Here is a 7,032-nt window from a genome sequence, read left to right as displayed (position 1 = left end):
AAGTCTCAAAATGTCCAGAATGGAGAAGAGAGAAAGACAGAGAGATAGAGGATAAATTATTTTTTGTCTTAAAATTCAAAAAACCAAATTCACAAAAGCAACCAAAACAGTACCTTAATCAATATCAGGGGTCAAAACAGTAAATCCAAAAACTGAAGCACAAAATTCCAAAATAATAATTAACTCCTGTTAGCTAAGAACAAGAAAATAAGGCATCTGTGGGCATGTAAACTCCAAAACTGGACAACTGAAGAATGGAAAAAGGTCTCCAAGTCAGGGAACTTAGATTTCTGCTACAACATGCTGATAGCAGGGTGATAGTTACTTGGCATAAACAGCAAGACGCCATAGATCCATCCTGCCTTAGTGTCCATAATGCAGGCTGGTGGTGCAAGCATAATGTCTTTTGACACACATTAGGCCTTTTAATATCAGCTGAGCACTAACTAAATGCCTCAGCAAACCTAAGCCTGGTTGCTGACCACGTACTTTGCTTTATGGTGATAGTCTACCCTTTTTTGAATAGATGCTCCCAGCTAAATAATGAGCCATGTCCAGGGCCAGACTGGGAAGCTTATTCAGGCCCAGAATCCCAAGTCTAATCCAGGCCACACACAATATACATCAATTTTTTTGTACAGGCACAGACTCAAAAAACCAATGAACACCATTTTGTCTTGGACTTTTTTATGAATGAGGAGACAGTAGATTCAGCTTTTACACATACATTTCACTCTTAAATATTAGTCTCAAGACAACCTCTGGTAAAGTGTGGAACAACACTTCATACATGTAAACACTTCATAAATAAATAAACCATCCAACCATCCATTATCCAACCCGCTATATCCTAACTACAGGGTCACGGGGGTCTGCTGAAACCAATCCCAGCCAACACAGGGCGCAAGGCAGGAAACAAACCCCAGGCAGGGTGCCAGCCCACCACAGATAACAAAAATCTATTTAGTTCTATAATAATTATTTGAAAACAAACGTGCAAAAACCACTGAACCACAAAAAGTAATTGTCAGTGGAATGCACCGTGCATAGATTAAGTTTGCAATTTCAACTGTGAATCTGGAATCTCCACAGCTGAGCTGCTGTCAGTGTCTGGATAGAAATGCTGAATACTCTTCCACAGAGTTAGACGTGTTGGTCAAAAAAGACCATTCTGAATTTCTTTAATAGACAAAAGACTCAAAAATGTTTCAGTGCCACAGAATTCTGTCAAGCATTTTTTAAAGAATGCACTCAGTAAATAAAAAACTATGAAACATTTCGTGTATCCTATTCAGTCACTCTCTCGTCATAGCGCTAAGGTTTAACTGTCAGAGCGCGAGAGACACACTTAAAAATATTAAAATGAAGTAAAAACAAAACACGTTCATTAACAAACTTAGCATGATATAAAGAACACATTTAAAAACACAAATCATTCCACTCACATACGTGTTTCATTAATAAAAAAATAAAATAAAACATTTTGTGCAGTCTATTCAGTAGGAAAAAAAACATTAAAAATGTGACCATACACTACACTTCATTAAAATATGAAACAAAAATAAAACAAAATAAATACACAGTAACAAATACCAAAACTCGTACAACATTCAAATATAATTACAATTATATTATAAACTTTTAAACAATCTTCATATGCAACTTCAATCACAAAAGCACCAGACGTACGCACCTCTCATCATAGCGCTCCTGTTTAACTGTCAGAGAGCGAGACGCACGCAAAGTCAAAACTTGACTTGAACAAAGATAAGAAACCAACCAACTAGAAAAGAAACGCTCCAATGTTAAACCGAGATGATTTGTGCCCACCACAGAGCAATAACACCTGCTTGTTTTCCAGTATAATAACATTATATAATTTCACAATCAGCATCATTGGTTGCTGTGAATACCAGGCCAGGCCAGGCAGCAGACCACCAGGAAAGCTCCCGCTGATTGTAAACGTCAGTCCGGCTCTGGCCATGTCATAAAGCATGCATCAACTTTATTCCAATGGCCAGTGCAGGACCCTTTTCATAAGGATACAGAGGATATTGAGGATGAGTTCCTTCAAGCCTGGGCGCCTGGCTGTTTTAAAGGTTTTCTCAGTCTTCAGGGGTTTTTTATCTGCCAGGTTTAGTGATGGTGAAGATCTTCGCTACTTGTTCTTATGTTTTATTCTATGCAGCAGGCATCCTAAACGTAAAGGCCTACATAATTGATTACATAATTGATTGATAAAACCATTTGATGTTTACATTACAAAATGTGTTACTAATCTTAGGCTACATCCACACCACTAAGATTTCATTTAAAAATACAGACGTTAGTCCCCGTTTTCACCTTTTATCAGCACTATGCTGGTGTTTCTAACCCACCCAAAAATGGAGAATTTTGAAAACGCTCTGCAGAACTGAATTCTTCTGAAAATGGCAGCACAGCATTGCAGTGTAGAATGGTGAAAACAAAGTATGCAGCCACTAATTGTGCTCTGATTTATGTATGCTTATTGTGTGACCCTTCCTTGATTGAATCCTACTCATTCTCTTATCCACTTTGCTTGCCTTTTACTTGTGCGTTATCCTCAACAACAACTCCATCTCATCGTCAGCACAAAACTAAACAATTTGTTTTCTTGTTTTTTACATTTGCCATTGCTGGTTTACTTGTGAAAATGCAAGCTGCAAATAAATGTCTAGCATGGGGGACACATCCTCTTTCTGTTTTTACTGATGCTCGCATGCCCAGCAGTGTTGAATGGCGATGTCATAAGCATTTTCAATTGTTTTGTGTGGGCGAAGATACTTAAATGATATGAAAATGCTAGTGTGGAAGAAGATTGTATTCGTTAAAGAAAATGTAGTACTGTATGTGTGCACATAGCCTTAATTATCCCAGGCTAATAAATAAGGGCTTTCCCATTCCAAAAATAATAAATGATATGTCTACTGTAAAATTCTGTTATTTTGTATGAATTTCAGAAAGATTAAAGATTCAGCTTAAATCAATACCTAGCAGTCTGCACTACCAGCAGTTCAGAGTAGCTTATCTTTATTACAGGTAGTTAATAAGTTCACAAATGAAAAATGGTTGCAATCTTTGTATTAGTTTGCTAATCAGTCCCTTTGGCTTCATTAGTTATTATGTACTGCAGTGGTCAACCGGGAGGAACAGGCCTCCCAACCAGGTTGGTGGGTTTTGTGTCCACTTCAAACCCCTGTAAAGTGGATGGACAAGGAGATAATGGCAATCGAAACTGTATCTTTCCCCAAGCTGCCAGGGGGCAACGTCCTGGGGCTGGAACATCCATCTATATACTAGTAATACCACCTGGGTATTTTAGTCCTGAAGAAGAACCCTGCTGGATGCCATAGGTCCTGCCAGATAGCACTGCTTGGAATAAGTGTCACTATTCAGACTGGGGTCTTCCTGAATCAGTCAAGTGTTCCCAAGGTCCTGTAATAAAGGAGCTACCCGTCTTTACCCTGTTTGGTTAGAGCCATTGGACAAGCCTGAGAAAGAGTGGAGTGGAAAAGAAATGAAGCAAAAGGAAGACAAAAAGAAAAGAAGATAAAAGAAAAGGCAAGAGTTTATATTGTTTTGTAATGACCCAAGTGCAAAGTAAAGCCTATGGCTGGTGTTTGTGGTAAAAACAAACTGTGCTGTTTACCTGGAACAGTTGTGGGAAATGGTGTCTAAGAGGTTTGAGGCATGGGTGTGCCCCTGGTATATATTAAATAGTTTTGGTGGCCACCATATAAATATGAATCATATATCTTAAATAGTTTTTTTATTCAGTTGTATACAGGAACATCACAATGCAGTCAGAAGAAAGGACCCATGGTGGATGATTTACACACATACAAGTTCGACTGGACACTCATTTAAACGGGACTCAGTGCAAGTAAAATTCAAGGCTAATACTAAAATTGTCAGGGAACTGGCTGAACGCACCATTAACAGACATTTGGACATGAACCCATCATATGCAGGCTTGAAAAGAAAAACATGCACATAATAAATAAGACTTTATGTCAAACACCCTCCAAACCCTACCTCATCAATTCCCCATACATCCACCTGCCCTCCTCTCCTTATTTGCTATATATTCACTTGGATTCCTGTAAGTCAAATCATTTTCCTCTGATGATGATTCCTGATAGGAATAAAAATAACTATTTTACAAATATGCAAACTGTATCAAAGACCTTCACTTCCACATGTGTCGTGTACTCTTTGCATTATTTGAAAGATACTGTATCAATACAATACAATACAATTTATTTTTGTATGGCCCAAAATCACAAAAAGAAGTGCCGCAATGGGCTTTAACAGGCCCTGCCTCTTGACAGCCCCCCAGTCTTGACTCTCTAAGAAGACAAGGAAAAACTCCCAAAAAAACCCCAGTAGGGAAAAAATGGAAGAAATCTCAAGAAAGGCAGTTCAAAAAGAGACCCTTTTCCAGGTAGGCTGGGTGTGCAGTGGGTGTCAAAAAGAAGGGGGTCAGTACAATACATAAAACAGAATAAATCCTCAATACAGTATAACAATAATCATTTTACAAGTACGGAGCAGAAGTTCACAGTAGATGATATCACATAATATGATTTGGATTTGTTTAGAGTCCTGGAGACCTCTGTCATCAAGCTGCTTCCCCAATTTGGCCATTCCACAGCTGAAACAGCCAATCCGATGAAAGGACCCCTCTACCCCACGATTCCTGCGATCCTCCATCAGGGATGACTTTACCTTAGGCAGGTAAAACAACTTGGTAGGTGGGCCGTGGCACCAAGTGCCACATTTGAGTACCGAGAAGAGAAACAGAATAGGTGAGAGTTAGTATCCAATTATAACTATCATTTTACTTATGTTTTAGTGCTAATGACTAACAACAGAGATGCAGTCTGTACAGTTAACCAGCAGCTCTAGTCAGGATATGCTAAACTGAAGTAGTGAGTCTTCAGCCAGGATTTAAAAGCTGAGACCGAAGGGGCATCTCTTATAGTAGCAGGCAGACCGTTCCACAGTTTAGGGGCCCTGTAACTAAAAGCTCGACCTCCCACTGTTATTTTATTAATCCTCGGAATCATAAGCAGACTGGCATCTTGATTGACAGTTCAGAATAGAGATTTTGAATATTTATTAAAGATGTCTTCATTATGGCTTGTTTTTATCACCATACATGATGCCTTTCCTCTGTTTTTACTTCCTTTCTTCCTTCTTTCCTTCCTAGCTAATAGAATAACATAACAGTCTTAAACCTGATTAATCCAATTCAGGGAACCAGAGGATATCCCAGCAACATGCATGGTGGGAGCCAACCTTGGACATGGTACCAGTCATTCACGGAAGTCTTTCACATACACACACACACACACACACACACATGCACCCACACCACACTCACATAAGATGACTTTACATGTGAATAAACAACAACAAGCAGGTGTTAACACAATCTCAGTAAAATAACATGTTTTCATTGGTGTTTGGCATCTGTACCTACTTAATGGTCTGTTGTGTCAGGGTGTGGTGCTCCTCAAGGTTAAATTATAGCAAGGACTATGACAGGGCTAAGGCTTTGATTATTTCCTCCGACCAAGACAATACGGTAGATTCTGTTTATAAAATGAGAGCTAAACTCCAGCTTTCTACTGGGATACAAACAGTTTAGAAAATTGTGGGAATGATTCATATCCAGTTACAATGCAAAAGTTAACCAAAAGCTAAGGAAATCCACTACAATGCAGAGTCTGACAGTATTGAACGAAAGGTAGGAAGCAATGCCAGGGAGGGAGGTTACACTTACACTTGCTATATCCTTTTACAGTTACCAGTTCACTAAACCTGCACATGTTTGGGAGAAGTTCCTGCAGCAAAACCCATACAGACAAGGAAGGAATGGGCAGCTTCTGTACAGACCACCAGTGGGCTTGAAGTCAAACCTGGATGAACGGAAATGCCAGCTAACAATGCTAAGCACTGAGCTACCTAATTAACTATGAGTTTCAGGCCTCCTCTTTCCTTCATTTTACTTTTTGGCTCTGAATATCTTCCTATGCATCCACCTAAAGAGGTTGTGCATTTTTTGTGGACTTTAGAGTGCACATCTTAATAAATCCTCTTTTGATGTACAAGCTCTCTTATTATGACACTGAGTACAAGTTTTAGGTTGTTATTTGCATTATGGTCTTTCTACCTTGTCAGATAAAATCGCATTCACAGTCCAATACATCTCTTTACACCAAGTAAGTACAACCATTTCACAAATTTTTTTAACACAATGATCTTAAAAATTGCTGTTGTCACAAGTTTTTATTTTTCAAATATAGGTTCAGAAAATGGATGAAGGAACATGGCATTTTGTGACCAATAGGGGGTGCAACAGTGCCCCAAACCCCCAAACACAACTACACAACAGTCCTTTGTTCAAATAGAAGGATTTTACAATACCTCCAAATCCTTTCCACAATAGTACAAAACAAAACTTTCTTGTCTCCTTCCACAAATGCAAACTCTTTTCATTTTATCCAATCTCCTCCTGACTCTGACAATCATCCAGGTAACTTGGCCTCTTTTATACCGGACCTGGGAGTATGTCTGGTGCCACAGCATTGCACACTGGAAGCACTTTCGGGTCAGGAGGAGGTTCTTTAAAGTGCGGTTAGTCCAGGGGTGGGCAAAGTCATTCCTGGAGACCTGCAGTGGCTGCAGGTTTTTGTTCCAACCCAATTGCTTAATAAGAAGCTCTTATTGCTCTAGAAACACTTCTGCTTCATTTTAGTTATTTCCCTCGTTAAGATTTTGAACCCTTATTGCTTATTTAAGTCTTAAACAGCTGCATTCTCGGTTTTTAATTGCTCCTTATTAGCAATAAGATGCAAATGACAAAAGAAATCAGTAGTTATCCATTTTGCTTGTTACCCTTTACACCTGTGTGTATTAATCGTGCACTATTTGGTTTAATTAAATACTTGGAAGGAAAGAGAAGAGAAAAAAGTGAAGGACTGAGAATTACACATCCGTTTTACA

The sequence above is a fragment of the Polypterus senegalus genome, chromosome 13 (assembly GCF_016835505.1).
Source record: "Polypterus senegalus isolate Bchr_013 chromosome 13, ASM1683550v1, whole genome shotgun sequence".
In the NCBI taxonomy this organism is placed as follows: Eukaryota; Metazoa; Chordata; class Cladistia; order Polypteriformes; family Polypteridae; genus Polypterus; species Polypterus senegalus.
Note: the sequence above shows the minus strand (reverse complement) of the source record.